The sequence below is a fragment of the Bos grunniens genome, chromosome 23 (assembly GCF_055505025.1).
Source record: "Bos grunniens cultivar Pamir isolate PY7600 chromosome 23, Bosgru_T2T1.0, whole genome shotgun sequence".
Lineage (NCBI taxonomy): Eukaryota > Metazoa > Chordata > Mammalia > Artiodactyla > Bovidae > Bos > Bos grunniens.
In genome coordinates this window covers 27436830-27456051 of record NC_141187.1, presented here as the reverse complement: position 1 = coordinate 27456051, position 19222 = coordinate 27436830, and the positions used below count along the sequence as shown (strand labels likewise).

General features: G+C 35.4%; 1 long non-coding RNA gene across 1 annotated transcript; it reads right to left on the bottom strand.

The window, feature by feature from the left end:
- Nucleotides 1-2152: 2152 nt before the first annotated feature.
- LOC147346999 (uncharacterized) lies at nucleotides 2153-16740 on the bottom strand. The gene is made up of 6 exons (XR_015152669.1): nucleotides 16680-16740; nucleotides 8340-8450; nucleotides 6670-6690; nucleotides 6030-6062; nucleotides 2275-2295; nucleotides 2153-2187 (listed from the first exon to the last, which is right to left on the bottom strand). It is a non-coding gene; the product is annotated as an uncharacterized LOC147346999 (long non-coding RNA).
- Nucleotides 16741-19222: the final 2482 nt, after the last annotated feature.

The following is a 19222-nucleotide window of genomic DNA, read 5'->3' as shown; positions in this document are numbered from 1 at the left end:
ACCATGCCTTTAACTTTAGAATGGTGTGGCCTGTGAGTGGGAAAAATATATAAAGTTAGAAGGAAAATCAAGCTAGAAGCAAGAGAAGGAAAAAAAGAAAAAAAGATAGAAAATAAAGAAGTGATGGAAAGAAAGGTAGGTAGTTTAGGAAATGAAGATGGAAAGAAAGAATAATAGACAAACTGGAAGGAATGAGGGGAGGAGGAAGGAAGGGAGAAACATGAAGAACAGACGTGAAAGGATAAAGAACTAAAAGAGTGAGACGAAGACGGAAACAGTAAAGAAAGGAATAGTAAGGGGATGGAGAGAAAGGAAGGAAAGCTTTAGAAATATCCATCAAAAATTACATTTATTTTCATCTCAAGGAAAAGATATCATCAATTAAAAAAGAAAATGAGTTAATTCATTTTTACAGACTCTCTTCCATTCATGCTTCTATGGTGAGCACATACAAGGGTATATTATGCCTGACTCTTTTGGGAAGGAGGTTTAGAGAAGAGTTAGGTATTTGATTATCTGTGGAATTCTATCCAGTGAATGAACTTCTGAGTTACTTACCATTCTGAAATTGAGCTTTCCTCTCATCTGAAAGGAGATGTACATGTAAGACAGGGACTCTCAAAGAGATGAAGAAGACAAAGAAAAAAAGATATGCTTTTTACTGAGGGGTTTATCTTAATTATTACTATTATTAGTCAAGCCATTGCTCTCTTCTGAAATTGTTTTTTATGAATAAAACGTTGAATCACATGATTTTAAGTGTTAAATCAAGGCAAGCAGATAAATTATTCCTAGCATGATAGCTGCAATATGTACAGGCAGTAGGGGAATGCAAAAGACACACGAAATAAGGAGTTAAGGGGGAAGAATAAAGGAAAGCAAGGGGTTACCAGCAGAGGACAATCTTGCAAATATTTGACTACTAGAATACAATTACCAATTTCATTTTGCAATTTTCCTGAAAAACAAGAGTGAAAAACGCATTTTAATGTTCCAGTGAAACAAACACCTAAAGTTGCTTGGAAGGACGACACTAGATGACTTAAATTAGCTCATTAAGGTTTAAAAAACCCTCAGTTTTCTCCAACACTTGTTTCAAAAAAGAAAGAAAATAAGAAAACATATTACATGTTAATATAGATAAATAAGTTTACAGTTAAAATTCAAAAGGGAAATTATCCAATTCCTCCATGAAGGTATCCTTTTAGTCATGATAATCATCACATGCAATGCTGTCATGCTATAAATCATCTGTGCAATGGAAACTACAATTTATTCAATGTTTCCAATGGCAAATATTTGCTAAGTGCTTTATGTAATTAATTAATACTAGAAAACTAATTGTGAAATAGCGCTCCTCTGTTCACAAAAGAAAAATCTGAGAATCAAAGGGGTCAGTAGCATGAAGAAATTTCTGTGGGTTAATGGACAGATCAATAATTTGAACTCAGCTCTGTTTAAATGTGAAGTGAAGATGCTGTGTCCCTATGTCTCCCTGTCCCTATCCCTTTTGTATCCCCATAAACCTCCACTCCTGGTCCAGCCTGCTGAGTCTTCAATCACAAGACAGAGAACAGTGGCATTCTCTAAAAGGAAGAATTTATTGTACTTTTTCAACAGGGTCCTGCATAGAAGAGGTTTTGAATTTTTCTTAGAATCAGATCAAGGGCATAGTAAGCACCACGAGAGTTTTTTCAAATATATTCTCATTAGAATTTCATTCATTTCAGAGGCATGAGAAGGAGTTACTGTTAGCATCATGGAGACAATCAAAATATAACAATACATCAGATAAAGAGAACAGTGAATAGGAAAAGTGAGTTAGCTGATGAAAGCAGAACAAACAGAAACAGGTAATAGAAGTTAGTAACATAGTAAGGATGAATAAAATTCACAAAAGAGAAAATTATACATAGGAAGTAGGAGGATTGAAAAAGAGAAGATGTAAGAAAAATCACTATAGAAAGATCATATCTTATAAATTGTTATTAAAGTTTACCATTTTCTATCCTGAGTTGATCTGAAAAAATAAAAAGTAATATATAAATCACCACAATATTGTAAAATAATTAGCCTCCAATGAAAATAAATTAATTAATTAAAAAAGAATTCTTATTAAAGAGCTAATAGGAAGATCATATTTTGTAAAGAGTCATTGAAGTTTACCATTTTCTTTCCTAAGTTGATCTGAAAAAAATAAAAATAATCATATAAGAATTTTTAAGAAACAGCTAATAAGAAGATTATATTTTGTAAAGAGTCATTAAAGTTTACCATCTTCTTTCCTAGGTTGATCTGAAAAAAAAAAACAAAAAAGTAACATAAGAATTCTTATGAAATATTTAACAGAAAGATCATGTTTTGTAAATAATCATTAAAGTTTACCAAGTTCTTTCCTAAGTTGATCTGAAAAGTAAGAAGTAATATAAAAATCACTAAGAAATGGAAGCAAACACAAAAACCTTCCAAAATCTCTTCACCTGTTTTATATATAATAGATTACCCACTTTAGAGTGAAGAAACATATTTATTTTCTAGGTGGTGTTCTGTAAAATATACAGGGGTCACATTGCTCTTTACCAAATGATGAAGTAGAAAAAGAAATTTTAATTTATCATGACTGAACTTAAAATCCCACAAAATGATTTCCCAAAGTCCTTTTAATGATATGGTAACAATACTGTTATCATCACCACCATCATCACCATTATGACAATTGACTTTTACTGAAGTACTTTCCCCATACTAGACTCTATGATACTTGTTTTAGAGGTAGCATTACATTTGGTCATCAGAAGTACTCCAGATAAGTAATTACACATATGCAGAGGGGTAAAGTGAAGTTAGAGCAAAGATACATTACTTGCTGAATTCCCCACTTGCTTATTTCAGAGTCAGAGCTTTATCCAACATTTGTCTGACATCATAAATAACTATTTTACCCAATACAAATATCTGTTCTGTTTTCTGTATTATCTCTGGGCATTTCAGCATCATTTTTAAAAGTAGTCTTTCATCTTCTTGTTGAAGAGTATGTCAAAGGATGGATGAGATTTAGTAATGAATTCACTTTTAAAAGTAATGCCATTTAAAAGAAATCTGGACATCCTCCATCCCTGAAAATAGCTTTTTTAAAAGGTGAAACTCTCCCTAGGATTATAAGAGGTAGAGCTAGCCATTATTTTTAAAACTATCTAAGTAACAGTTAAGAAAATTTTTTCTTTAGAGAAATTCCCTTTTCATAAAAGTGAAGTATTAGTTATCTTTTGTTACTTTGATGACCAAGTTCTTAGATTATTAAAACTATATGGCAGAAAAATTCATACTGGAAAAGAATCATAAATCTTGTTTCCATATACACCCTATTTTCAACTCCACAATGCACTTTAATTCTTCATTACCTTTGACATTGATATGTCAAGAAACTGTTAAAGGTTTTTATGGGAGTTGGACTTCCTCTTCTGTTTTATGATCCTATTTACTACATACAAATAATATCCATTTTCCATAAATTTAACACTGCTTTGTCTGCATATTTCTATAAAATTTAACACTGTTTTGGTCCCTCTCTATTTGTTATCATTTGCTTTGACTTTCATTGTAATATGAGTGAGTGCAAGTCTCTCAGTCGCGTCCAACTCTTTGTGACCCCATGGCCTATACAGTCCATGTAATTCTCCAGGCCAGAATACTGGAGTCAGTAGCCTTTCCCTTCTCCAGGGGATCTTCCCAATCCAGGGATTGAACCCAGGTCTCCAGCAGTGCAGGTGGATTCTTTACCAGCTGAGCCATAAGAGAAGCCCAAGAATACTGGAGTGGGTAACCTATCCCTTCTCCAGGGCATCTTCCCCACCTAGGAATCGAACTGGGGCCTCCTGCATTGCAGGTGAATTCTTTACCAACTGAGCTATCAGGGAAGCCCCTCATTGTAATATAATTCTTCCAATAACAGGTCTCTCTGGTAAAAAGATATAAGCATATAAAAACTGTTAGTTATTTTTAACCAACCTACTCCAATGATCCATAATTGAACCTAATATGTGTCAAAACAGAAAAAATGGGATGTGCACTTGCCTGTGTATTTTATTATTAGACAAAGAGACTTTCAGTAAAAGAATGAAGCCTTAGATAAAGTAGCACCCTCAAATACTATGCAGTACTATGTAATATTGTGTGATACATAGCAAGACTATGTAAAGAGTTTGTCAGACACTCAAAAAGTTAAACACTTCATATTTCCTATTTCAACCACAGTAGTGAAAATCAAATTAGTCATTTAACATAATCAAAAACCTCCAACTATTAATTCTTTTATTTACTATATTTTATTATTAACTCTTTTATTTACTATATTATATTTTACTACATTCATATTATGTACTCCAAATGAAACAAATCTAAATGCCAAGTGCTTAAAACCATAAAAAAAAGAAAACATAAAGTTACATTATCATAACCTTGGGTTTGAGAATGAATTCTTAGAAATGATACCAATGCAAAAGGAACACAAGAAAGAACAACAGATAAATTGGAGTTGATGTTTTAAAACTTTGAAAACTTCTGTTCATCAAAAGATTGAATAGTGAAGAGACAAGGTATAGAATGGGAGAAAATATTTGCAAATTACATATTTTAAGGGCCTAGGATCAAATATATATATAAAGAAAATAAAGTTCTGACTGCTCAGTGATTGGAAAAAAAAAAAAAAAGAATCCAGTTTTAAAATGAGCAAAGGTCTTTTTAAAAAAAAATGAGCAAAGGTCTTGAATAGACATTTCTCCAAGGAAGATGTACAGTTGACTAACTAGCATATGAAAAGATACTCAATTTCTTTTGTCCACTGGTAGATGCAAATCAAAACCCTAATGAGATACCACTTTCCAGGCACTACTATGACTATAATTTTCAAAAATAAAAAGTAACAAGTATTATTGAGATAGAAGACACACTGGAACTCTAATACATCGCTGATTGTAATGTAAAATGGTGCCATCTTTATAGGAAACAGTTTGGCAGATTTTCAATAAACTAAACAAAGTATGCCATATGACCCAGTAATTGCTAAGTATACACCCCTACAACTGAAAACAGGCATTTAAAGAAAAACATAGCAATCGAAAGCAATACCATTCACAATAATCAAAAAAGCATAAAAAGGCCAAATGTCCATCAACAATTTATGGATAAACAAAATGTGGTATACCTAGACAATGAACTCGGCCTTAAAAAGGAATGAAGTACTGATACATGCAACAACATAAATGAACCTCAAAAACTTCATGCAAGTGAACAAAGGCAAACACAAAAAATGTGGCAGAGAGTATAATTCCATGCATATGGGATCAGAGACAGAAGGCAGACCAGTGGCTTCCAGAGACTAAGAAGTGGGGGAATGAGAAGTGACTTCTTAATGAGTTTGAAGTGTACTTTTAGGGTGATGAAATTATTTTGGAACTAGATGGAAGTGATAGTTACTCAGTATCATGAATGTATCAAACGCCACTGAATTGCACACTTCAGTGGTTAACTTGACATTAGGTGAATTTTACCTCAATAAAAGTAAAAAATACATCAATAGAAGCAATCCAAAAATTAAATAACAGAAGGTCAAATCAATTCATTTTCTCACGGACAAAGCCGTTGGTTCTAACAGTGCAAAAATACTCATAGATAGAGTTGCTGTCATGGAGAAGGGAATGGCACCCCACTCCAGTACTCTTGCCTGGAAAATCCCATGGATGGAGGAGCCTGGTAGGCTGCAGTCCACGGCGTCCCTAAGAGTCGGACACGACTGAGCAACTTCACTTTCACTTTTCCCTTTCATGCATTGGAGAAGGAAATGGCAACCCACTCCAGTGTTCTTGCCTGGAGAATCCCAGAGACAGAGGAGCCTGGTAGGAGGCCGTCTATGGGGTTGCACAGAGTCGGACACGATTGAAGCGACTTAGCATAGAGTTGCTCTCATAGAGTAAAGGGCTGACATCGCTCTAGTTACGTAATGTATATTTGTCTGAAGATAAAAGACCCACCTTGTTCTAACTTCTTTTCTTCCTTCATTGTCTCTGAAAACATATTAGACAAAATTTGAACAATAGGCAAAAACAAATTGAAACAAATTTACTACAGATTATATTGAAGCAAATTGCAAACAGGACAGAGTTTCAAATAGATTGGTTTGCAGGGGAAAACTTTTATTTTGTGTAATATCAAAATACTGGAAACCTTTCCTTGTTATTATCTAATACTATGATGTTTGCTGCAAGGATATCTTTTAAGTGGATCAAAACTTGAAACTCACAGTTTTTTTATTTTCTCTGCAAAACAAGTAAGATAAGTATTGATACTAAAAAATGGAGGTAATTAACAAATTAAAAATTCACAAATAAAATTACAGAGAAATGAATAGTAATTCTTTTATGGACAAAATTCTATTTTACACAATGCCAATGTACCAAGAACATAGCTTTTATATAAATCAGGTCTGATTTTTCTTCAATTATTTATTTTCCATTTGGGAGGAGATAAATTGTCCTTTTACTTCTTTCTCTTAATAAAAGATTAGATAAGCTCATTTATTTCCAATAAATTGATACAACTTACAAATGAATTAAGAATTAGAATCAATTAGGTTATTAGTCAAATCTTTGTATATGGATGAAGATAACATACCTTTTTCTTTCTTCATGTTTTCTAAAAAAAGGGGGGGGGGGGATTTTTAATTTTCAGAATAAAAACAGATAAAGACAAACTCTTCACCTTATTTCTATCCACCAAATCCTTCCCTTGCTCTTTATTAATCCTTCTGGGGTCATTTCCTTTAAGCTTGCACAAATTCCTTTAGAGTTCCTCATTAAACAGATTCTAGTACTATATTGATTGCTTTAGTTTATTATTAAGAATTTTAAAAGATATTTGGTGAAATTTTGCATCCTATTTTGTGCCAATATCCATTTTTCTCTTGTGATGACTATATTAACTTAAATTGAGTTTTTAAAAATTTTATCTTGATTTGATTTAAGATTTTATCTTGATTTTATTTAAAGCCAGTGTGCTAGTTTTTAGAATAAAATATTTTCATGGGATGTCATTCAATAATATTCATTGATTTCTACTGCTAAGTATCTAGGCTGAAAAAAAAATCTGTGTTTTTCCTTGAATATTTCTGCATATTCAGAAGTTTTGAATTTGTATAATATTGCATATTTTATTTTCTAAGGAGTTGTTTTTTTTTTTTTTTTCCTAAAAGCAACTTTTAAAATTGTGAAAACCCTGTGGTAAAATTTTCTTAACATTACCCTGCAAATCTTGATTGAGAATATAGGATTTTTTCTTTACATATTATAATGCAATCCTCCACTGGATTTAGGAATCTACTCTCTAATATAAGAAAAATAATTCCTATATATGACAATGAAGATTTCAACAAGGACTTCCCTGGTGTTCCAGAGGTTAAGAATCCATCTGCCAATGCTGGGGACGTGGATTTGATCCCTGATCCTGGAAGATCCCTCATGCCACAGAACAACTAAGCCTATGCACCACAACTACTGAATCAATGCTTAGAGCTCATGTGCCGGAAACTATTTTAGAGCCCACATGCTGTAATCCATCTGCCTAGAGCCTGTACTCTATGACGAGAAAAGCCACTGCAATGAGAAGCTTGTACACCACAACAAACAGTAGCCCCTACTCATCCCGCTAGAGAAAGCTGGTGTACAGCAACAAAGACCTAGCACAGCAAAAGGAAAAAAATTAAATAAATAAATATTTCAACAAAATTATATCAGTGGTAGTCAATTCATAACATTTTTGCAGATATATCTGATAATGAAAAAAACATCATCATTAAAATATTTCCTGATAGATAGAGCTCAAATATGACTCTTTACAGCTTCAAGCAGGTATTTCTAATGATAACAATCAAAACAACTCTGGAGAGAAAGAGAGAAACTGAGAGACTGAAAGAGAGAATCTACTCTCAATGAAAAGTTATCAAAATAGTTGACAAAAGTCAACTATTTATTTATTCTGTTAATTTAAAAGAAATGTTTTCAGAAACTTTGTAGTTTGGATGAATAGTACACTTGATGAATTGAAATTTGTCAAAATCATTCTTAAATAGTGTTGTCCAAACTAAATGAATGAGTTCCCATCAAAAGTACACAGTGGAGTGAGACTATTCCTGCTCTTGCCTCCAGTTCAGCTCCTATAAAGGGAAGTTCAGATTCTGCTCATCTCTATTATCATCACCATTTGGAAGCCATGTCAAAGTCTGTTAGATAGTGGACAGTTCCCTTAAGATATCATGACTTTAATTATTTAAGTATTTAGTAACTTACCATTTTTGTGATATTCCCTCCAGGATACTCCAATAATAAAGAACGTCACTAAGAGGTAGAGGAGTTGAATTCCAGGGAAAGTGTCTATGTCATTTACTCTGGGGGGAAATTCTGAAAAAGGTACACCAGAGAATTTTCTTATTAGTATCCAGACCAATCCTATTGTTCAATTCCACACTTTAATTCCACACTTCAAGTAACCTGTAAGTCTATGACCAAGTTTCAACCTTCGTAGACAGACTTGGAGTGGAATGGATAGCGGCAACCACTCAGAAAACAATGTGGAATTGAATATCTCAGGGTAGGCCAAGGGTTGGCAAGATGCTTCTCCCATGGGTTGTAAAGGATTGCTGAGTGTGGACCCTTTACAATAAATGAGGGACTCTCTGCCAAATTCTAGATATGCCCTCATGATTTTCCTATATCCTATGAAGTTTAACATGATCTAGGTCAGGCATTGCCTGACAATGGCCTACAGGCCAAATCAAATCTGACATATATTTTTGGAAGATTTGTGATGTCAGAGTGAATTTCACATTGCTACATCAATGGGAAAATAAATAGTATTTGTGACACAAAGTTAAAAACTCAAATTTTATTGTCATTCCATTGAACTCAGCATGCTTATTCATATACATGTGGTTTATAACTGGTTTTTTTCACTATAATAACAAATGAATAGTTTCATCAAGACTGAAATGCAGTGACAGTTATAACTCCCTATTATTTTAAGTGGCTGGACTGTCACAGCATTGCAAAATTTTACTTTATAGCTTTGCTTTATTGCCAAGTAACACTAAACATGTCAAAACAAGTAAAAGGGGGGGAAAAGTAGAATTTGAATAAAACATTTTGAGATACATTAGGGTATGCATTGTCTTATTATTGAATTACATGTATTTATTATGCAACAATACTGTCGCTTTGTTAAAAGATAGCAATATGCACTGGCATTGCCAGACTAGCACCCATTACAATATTTTCAAATTATGGTAAAGCAACCATAAGAAAAATTATAAAATTAAAAATTAAATATCTCATTATAGAAAAGATTTTTTTCATGAAAATATAAAATGAAAATAAGGCTGCACCAAAGAAAGTTTTATAACTCATTTCTTAGTCAAGTAAGAGATGCCACTAACCAATGGTGCTGCTGCTGCTAAGTCACGTCAGTCGTGTCTGACTGTGCAAACCCATAGACGGCAGCCCACCAGGCTTCCCGTCCCGGGGTTCTCCAGGCAAGAACACTGGAGTAGGTTGCCATTTCCTTCCCCAATGCATGAAAGTGAAAAGTGAAAGTGAAATCATTCAGTCATGTCTGACTCTTTGCGACCCCATGGACTGTAGCCTACCAGGCTCCTCCGTCCACGGGATTTCCCAGGCAAGAGTACTGGAGTGGGTTGCCATTGCTTTCTCTGTAACCAATGGTAAGTGAGATTAATTATGTTTGATTGAAGAAGCTAAAGAAATGTGTCCAGACTGAGAAAATAAACTCAAATCTATTAGTGCTTTGGTGAGCATGTTTTTTCAAGTAATTGAAGATATCAGAAAAATATCATCAGTCAATTAAGCAACCAGGGGACTATCTAGTTCTGGGAAATAATGGAATAGACACCTATCCCTATGCTGCTAATAATTGAAGCCCCAAGCACTACATATATATAACAAATACAAAGAGACTCTAAAAGATGTCAGCAATGACATATATAGTGAGCTCTCTCTACCACCATCTTTTTTTTTTCCCCTCTCCTAATGTATCCCTGAGTGGGTGCTGGAGAAACCAATAATCCAGAAATGCCAATGGGTAAAGACAAAGCTTCCCAGATGCTGGTGGTGCTGATGAAAGTCACTCAGTCATGTCTGACTCTTTGCGACCCCAAGAACTACACAGTCTACGGAATTCTCCAGCCCAGAATACTGGAGTGGGTAGCCTTTCCCTTCTCCACGGGATCTTCCCAACCCAGGGATTGAACCCAGGTATCCAACATTCCATGTGGGATTCTTTACCAGCTGAACCACCAGGGAAGCCCAAATGACTCCTTAGTAAAGAATCTGCCGCCAGTGCAGGAGACACAGGAAACACACGTTAGATTCCTGGGTCAGGAAGATCTCCTGGAGGAGGAAATGGAAGCCCACCCCAGTATTCTTGCCTGGAAAATCCCTTGGACACAAGAGCATGGTGGGCTACAGTCCATGGGGTGGCAGAGAATCGGACACGACTGAGTACACACACGCATGCCAAGACAAAGTAACCCCCAAGAAAAGCTTGTTCTTTGTGGTCACAGGACCAGGAATGGACAACCTAATGAGATGAAAACTTTTAAGCGATAACTTCCTGACTCCAGCCAAACACCACAGAAAACCATAATCCCACTCCTGCTCTTCAGCAAAGACTGAGTAGCCTAGTGATTCACCTTCACTCAGTTAACAATGTGCCCCATCCTGTCCTGGCTGGTGTCACTGAGGGCAAAGTGGAGAGCTGGAACTTTCATTCCCACTCAGCAGCAGTGAGGTCAGTGCCCCTGCCCTGCCACAGAGTCGGTGGAGATACACAGAAAATAGTAATGAGGTGCCCTCACTCTACCAGGTGAGGTACTGTCAGCAGAGGACCAAAGGGGAACCTGAGCTTTCAGCCCTACCCAGCAGCAACAAAGCGCCTCTCTCCTTCGACAGTGTTAAATAATGCTAAGTGGGAAACTGCTACTTCCACCTTCACTTATCAACATGAGATATCTATGTTTTCCCATACATGTGGTGCCATTTGAGGCTTGATACAATAGATGATGTAATAAAATACACAGCCTCATAACATAAGACCCAAGATGTCCAGGATACAATAGAAAATCACACTTCATACCTGGGAGAACCAAGAAAATATCATCTTAAGTGAAAAAAAGGCAATACATACCAGCATCAAAATGACAAAGATATTTGTCAAGGATTTTATGTGGTAATCATAAAAATAAGCAATTATAAACTCACTTTTGACAAATGAAAAAATATAGTCTTCATAAATAAATAGAAGAAACAAAGGATAAAATAGAAATTTATGAAATAGAAAATACAATATTCAAAATAAAATACTCACTGAAGGTTTAACAGAGAATGGAGATGATAGAAGAATTAGTCAGTGAACTTGAAGATAGTACTATGCTAATTATCCAAACTGAACAATGAAGAGGAAATAGACTGAAATAAACAACAAAATCTCAATAACAAAAGATCTAATGTACATGTCACTGGGGTCCCAGGAGACTAGAAAGACTGTGGAGCTGAAAAAGTATTTGAAGAAATGATGACTAAAAATGTCCCAAATTTGACAAAAGACATTAACCTATATACTCAATAAGCTGAGCAAACCACAAATAAGATAAAACTAAACAAATCCATGCCAAGATACATCATAACCCAACTTCTGAAAAGTAAAGAGAAAGAAAACATCTTGAAAGTAAAGGAATGATTCTTTACTTTTATGAGAAAAATGATCTGAATTATATTAATAGTAGATTTCTAATAAAAAACCAGAGCAGTCTAAGGAAAGGGCAGAATATTTTTAAAGTACTGAAAGAAAATAACACAAACAAGTTTAATACTCAGAGAAAACATTCTTTAGGAGTTAAAGGGAAATAAAGACATTTTCAGATTAAGGTAAGCTAAGAGAATTTCTTGACAGCAGCCCTGTCCTAAAAGAATAGCTAAATAAAGGTCTTGAAATTGAAAGGGAATGATAAAATAAGAAGTCTTGGAACATCAATAAGGAATACAGAACAAGGGAAGGAGTACAAACATGGACAGATATGATAGGTTTTTCTTTTGAGTTTTCTAAAGTATATTTGATGGTTGAAGCAAAGGTTGTAACATTATGGATGTGAGAGTTGGACTGTAAAGAAAGTTGAGTGCTGAAGAACTGATGCTTTTGAACTGTGATGATGGAGAAGACTCTTGAGGGTCCCTTGGACTGCAAGGAAATCAAACACTGAATATTCACTGGAAGGACTTATACTGAAGCTGAAGCACCTACTTTGACCACCTGATGCCAAGAGCTAACTCTAGAAAAGACGCTGAGACTGGGAAAGATTGAAGGCAGGAGAGGGGATGACAGAGGATGAGATGGTTGGATGGCATCACAGATTCAATGGACACGAGTTTGAGCAAATTCCAGGAGATAGTGAAGGACAGGGAGGCGTGGGGTTCTTCAGTCCACTGGGTCTCAAAGAGTGAGCAACTAAAGAACAACAGCAACAAAGTTTCAAGCATCTATTCAAAGTAGTGAAATGTCAGCACCAGTAGTCTGTGATAAAGTATCCATACAGCATACTATCAGACTATTCTCCCATTCTTCTACTCAGAGAATCCTTAATTTTTGCTTTCATTGTGATGTAAGCTACACACTCAGCCTCCTAATATTTTTTCAGAATCTGGTGACCTATCTGGACCTTCTTTTTCACAACCATTTCTCTTTTTTCCTTTTTCCTTTTTGACTCTCACTTGGACTCTTTAACCATCCATGCTATCATGAAGCTACCTTACCACCTAAGACCCCATATCACATTCCAGCTCAGTGTGAACTGGTCATCTTTTAGGCCTTGTTTCCTGCTTTGTGTGTGGCCTCAGACACACCCAGGAGTCCTAAGTCTTGAATGTGGTACAGGGGATCATATTCTTGGTGCTGCAAGGAGGGAGTGTAATTACATTAAAAACAACAAGCAATTATTCTTTCCCCTTTTGAAATTAAGCAAATAAATGTGTACATAAGACACTGTATCACCCACAACAGCAGAATAAAATGCTATTGCGTTTTCTAGGTAGTTGTGTAAGAAATCCCATTTTCTACGTATTCATTTTGAAAAATGTCATTTTATATGTGTGTGTGTGTGTATGTGGAATATATGTATATGTAATATTCAGTTCAGTCGCTCAGTCATGTCCGACTCTTTGAGACCCCATGAATTGCAGCACACCAGGCCTCCCTGTCCATCACCAACTCCAGGAGTTCACCCAGACTCACTTCCATCAAGTCAGTGATGCCATCCAGCCATCTCATCCTCTGTCGTCCCCTTCTCCTCCTGCCCCCAATCCCTCTATGAAATATTATTCAACCACAAAAAAATAAATTCTGCCATTTACAACAAAACAGATGGATCTGAATGGTATTATGCTTGATGAAATAAGTCAGACAGAGAAATAAAAATACTGTATATTTTCTATTAAATGTGGAATCTGAAAAACAAAACAAATAAACCAATACAACAAAAGAGAAACTGACACAGAAACAGAGAATAGCTAGTGGTTACAAGGAGAAAGACAGTTGGGGGAAGAGGGATGATAGGGGAAGAGGATTAAGAAGTATAAACTGCTGCTACTGCTAAGTTGCTTCAGTCGTGTCTGACTCTGTGTGACCCCATGGACTGCAGCCTACCAGGCTTCTCCGTCCATGGGATTCTCCAGGCAAGAACACTGGAGTGGGTTGCCATTTCCTTCTCCCAGGAAACTGGAAATATAAATAATATACTAGAATGTAATGTGCAGCACAGAGTATGTAGCAACATTATGTAATAATTTAAATGGAGTGGTAATACACAAAAACATCAAATCAATATGTTGCATACATGAAACTATAAATCAACTATACTTCAATAAGAAAGAAACAGTAGAAATGATACACTTAAATATTCCAGTTATGAGTGCTTCACTTAAACATTTAAAACATCTAACTGCAAACTAACAGTGGTTAGCAGATAATTTACTTAAAGATATAAATTTGGCTAAGAATCCAACAGAATTTTGTAACTAGTAAATATAAATAGTAAAATATTTTCCAATTGATTTCCTAGAAACTTAAATTTGAGTACATAACAGTACTTTACAACAATATATAAAATATAAAATCTGAAATTTTATTTGGTGAGGCAAGTCACTATGTAAGACAGAATCACATCCAAGAGAATCAAATTTTATGACAAAAAGCAAGAATCTGAGAAATGAGCAATAAACAGGGAAAATCCTTTTTCATCTTTGAATCTGATCTTTACTGTGGAAGCCTACATGAAAAAACGTTCATTCTCTTTTTATATAAAGTTTTAAAGGAGGGAGGGGCAACATAAGAGTGGTATGGGTGTGGGAGGTACAAACTATTGCGTGTAAGACAGGCTACAAGGACGCACTCAACAACACAGGGAACCCAGTCAATGCTTTGTAATTACTGTAAATGGAGCATAACCTTTAAAAGTATGTGAAAAAGCTCATTCATTTAAATGAAAATTCTGTGTGTAAATTTTTTCAGAAAATGCATTTGAAGTTAATAATATGGTCTTATATATCATTCAGATTATTTAATTGCTGTTTTTTTAAGTGAATACCTAAGTAATTGATTTAAATTTCAAGAATTCTAAAAATTTAAGTATGAGATGTAGCCATCTTTACTTAATGAAATGTCATTTTACAGTTTCATTATATGTAATGATGTATTTTACACAAAAAGAAGTGTAAAATGTTCTCACTTGTTTTTGTTTATATTAGTATTCTTCTTGCTTGAGATCCACCAATTCCCTACCTATTTTCTCAGCCAAATGCCTGAGAAATGCCTGAGAGACCTGATTTTATCTACTTAAGTACAATTGGTACCATGTGGTCCAGCTCTCCTTCTAGGTAAATGGTCATTCCATCTACTGGTATTTTAGCTCCTTCATCCTATCTTCTTCCTCAAAAAGTGACCAGATCACCTGCCATTGTCTTTCTATCATGTATAAGTATACTTCTTCTCCTAGCATTATACTGCAAATTCACAGATAATGGTCAGCAGCAATAACATTGCTAAATCAGATTTTTATTTTTCAACCAGTGTTCTTCAGTTTTCTACAGCATGGATATTATCTACCATTCCATTCATTTTTTAATATAAATTGATGTGTCTTTCTAAAACATTATTTCCTACATCCATTCCTATCCATAGGACTATTTTTCTCTGTCACTTCTTTGTCCTCATATTTTTCCACTACTGAGTATTGCTTTGAAAGCAAGCAAATTATTATGTATATGAAATACATGCATAAAATCATAATAGGTAAAGCAATGAGAAAAATTGTGTTCAATTTCAAAAGTCACATATAATCATCATTGAGGAAGTCAATGTAACAAACTACATTATCTTTCTTGTTATATATGCATATTTTAGACTCTAAACAGATTAATCAATAATAGCAAAAATGTGTATGTGATAATATGGTCTTCTACATAAGGAAACACTGGAGAAACTTACATATACATATCAACCATTCTAATGAAAAAGTAGCTACAACAAAAAGAAGGTCTTCATTACATATTGCAAAGCAGTTCAATGTTTAAAGTTAACATCAAAGTAGTCCAATGCCATATTCTTGCATAAAACAGTTTTAGAGCATTATATAAATCTTATGTTACAATAATTTGAATACCCCACTGATGGCCAGAAAACTTTTTCCGATCTCTATCTGTTCATGAGTTGTCCTTGCTTATTTTTCCAAACAGAGATGGTTGCTTACTTACCTACAGTGGCATTATACATAAATTTTTTCAAAACTTACTATATATCAGAATATTAGCCACCACAAGTTGGATCTCTACTCCACTCATAAATATTTCTAATTACTGCACATTAAAATATATTCACCATGGATATTAAAATTCATGAATATAAAAATATTAAAGTAATATCTTGAAATTTCACAGCAATGTGTTCCTTAAAAGAAGCCTTTATTTCATCATTACACAGAGTGGCCAGTTTTGAGAGTAAAGTGTGTTAGTTGCTCAGTCACGTCCAATTCTTTGCAACCCCATGAACTGTAGCATGCCTGCCAGACTCCTCCACCCATGGAATTCTCCAGGCATGAATACTGCAGTGGGTAGCCATTCCCTTAGAGTAGCTTCCTGATCCAGGGTTTGAACCCAGGTCTCCCGCACTGCAAGCAGATTCCTTACTGTCTGAACCATGAGGGAAGCCAGTATAAGAGTATTAGTTTTCAGTTCTATGAGGTAATTTTTTATGACTTTAGAATGCAAATATCACACATTAATTGCTAATTTCTGATTATGTTTTTGAAATAAGTGATGTTCTAATGACATACAGAAAAGGATATATGGAAGTCAGATTGACCAGACTTGAGGGAGTGGAAATCAAGTCTCACGCCTTGTACCCTGAGGTCTGCTCTATCTTTGTGACTCAAATGCTTTTGTTAGAAGCACTAGCTAGACATACAGGCTCGCTCTCTGTCTCTCTCTCTCTGTCTCTCTCTCTCTCTCTCTCTCTCACATGCACACACAAAAGCACAAACAATATCAGCAGTATCAAAAAATAAAACTCACCTTTATGACTTCCATTCATCATAGGTGATTTTCTATAGTGATCTATTAGATAAGTCACCATTTTAAGAAGGAAGTTGTTTCATGCCTGTTACTTGTGGCCCAAAGAAAAGTCTCAGCTTGGTCCTGAGTAGTGTTGGCAGGATTTTGAAATATTTTGTGTCCCTTCTACAAACACAGAGAGGGAAGAGATTATATGACCCAAGGCAATATCCCCAAGTCAGAGAGAAGTTTCAGTCATATGAATCAGGTTTCTGGTTCTTGAGTGCTGCAGGTGCAGCATGGAATTAACCAGAAGCAGGAAAGGATACCCTGTACTCTGAACCTTATATGATCACAAAACAATACTTCAGAAGCAGTTATTCATTTGAATAAATCTGCAAATAACTGCATATACACAGAAAATCCATTGGTAAATCTCAGATTAGATTTCTTTTTTAATTTTTCTCTTCATGCAAGTCAACCATAGTGTCTAGTGCTGAAACAGGAAGAACTTTTATGTTCACTTGATCTTTTATGTAGACTAATTATAGACCAACTTAAACTAAACCAGAGTTGTTACTGCTTAACAATCCTGTCCAGGTCCAATCTCAGACTAATCAAATAGAAATTTCTTAGGGGTGGAAGGAAGAAAGAGAAGGTAAAACTATGAATCAGTAATTTAAAATATATTCTCAAGTGATTATACTGTGCCATAGTGCTCCTGTCTCAGTTATGTCCCACTCTCGCATGCCCCCATGGACTGCAGCCCACCAGGCTCTTCTGTCCATGGGATTTTCCAGACAAGAATACTGAAGTGGTTGCCATTTTCTTTCCTCCTCTGGGGATCTTCCCAACCCCAGGATTAAATCCTGGTCTCTAGCATTGCAGGCAGATTCTTTATCTCTGAACCATCAGGGAAGTTGATTATACTGTACAACCCAGAATTAAGAAATGCAGTCTTAGGCTGGCTGACTTCTCCATGCTTCCTATCCCTTATCTGTCCACTCCTGTTAAGCACTCAAATTAAGGCGACCTGGAAGGGAGTGTATTGTTCAAGGAGCCTCTTATCAAACCAGCCACTTCTTATCAAAAGAAATATTTTGAACTCTGTTCCTCTCAAGAGTTTCAATCACAATTGAGTTTTCTTGATTCTTATCACTATCTTCATAGGTATAAAGACACTGGTACCTCACTCAAAAATGTGCTGTATGTCACTAAAAATCATGAGGGTAGTTAATGTATAATTAGTCTTTGAGCAAAGGTAGGGCTTAGTACTTTGCCCTAAGCCTGCACAGGGCAAGTTACATTTTGAATCCATTTGTAAGACTTGCAGTTTGGACCTCAAAGCCCTGTTAACTAAAAAATTTATTCACAATGTAAAGTTGAGAGTTATGAGTTTTTTTAATTAATTTATTTATTTTAATTGGAGGCTAATTATTTTACAATATTGTGGTGGGTTTTGCCATACACTGACATGGATCAGCGATGGGTGTACAGGTGTCCCCCATCCTGAACCCCCATTCCACCTCCCTCCCCACCTCATCTCTCAGGGTTGCCCCAGTGCACTGGCTTCAAGTGTCCTGTTTCATGCATCAAACTTGGACTAGTGATCTATTTCACATATGATAATATACATGTTTCAATGCTATTCTCTCAAATCGTCACATCCTCACCTTCTCCCACAGAGCCCAAAAGTCTGTTCTTTATATCTGTGTCTCTTTTGCTGTCTCACATATAGGGTCATCATTGCCATTTTTCTAAATTCCATATATATGTGGTAATATACTGTATTGGTGTTTTTCTTTCTGACTTACTTCACTCTGTATAATAGGCTTCAGTTTCATCCACTTCATTAGAACTGATTCAAATGCATTCTTTTTAATAGCTCAGTAATATTCCATTGTGTATATGTGCCACAGCTTTCTTATCCATTTGTCTGCCAGTGAACATCTAGGTTGCTTCCATGTCCTAAATATTGCAAACAGTGCTGTGATGAACACTGGGGACACGTGGCTCTTTTAATTCTGGTTTCCTTGGTGTGTATGCCCAGCAGTGGGATTGCTGGGTCATATGGCAGTTCTATTTCCAGATTTGTAAAGAATCTCCACACTGTTCTCCATAGTGGCTACACTAGTTTGCATTCCTACCAACAGTACAAGAGGGTTCCCTTTTCTCCACACCCTCTCCAGCATTCATTGTTTGTAGACTTTTTGATAGCAGCCCTTCTGGAGATGGTACCTCATTGTGGTTTTGATTTGCATTTCTCTGATAACGAGCGATGTTGAGCATCTTTTCATGTGTTTGTTAGCCTTCTTTGGCCTATTTTTTTATTGGTTTGTTTATTTTTCTGTTATTGAACTGCATGAGCTACTTATGTATTTTTGAGGTTAATTCTTTGTCAATTGCTTCATTTGCTATTATTTTCTCCCATTCTGTATCCCAAGGCAGTCTTTTCACCTTGCTTATAGTTTCCTTCATTATGCACGAGCTTTTAAGTTTAATTAGGTCCCATTTGTTTATTTTTGCTTTTATTTCCAATATTCTGGGAGATGAATCATAGAGGA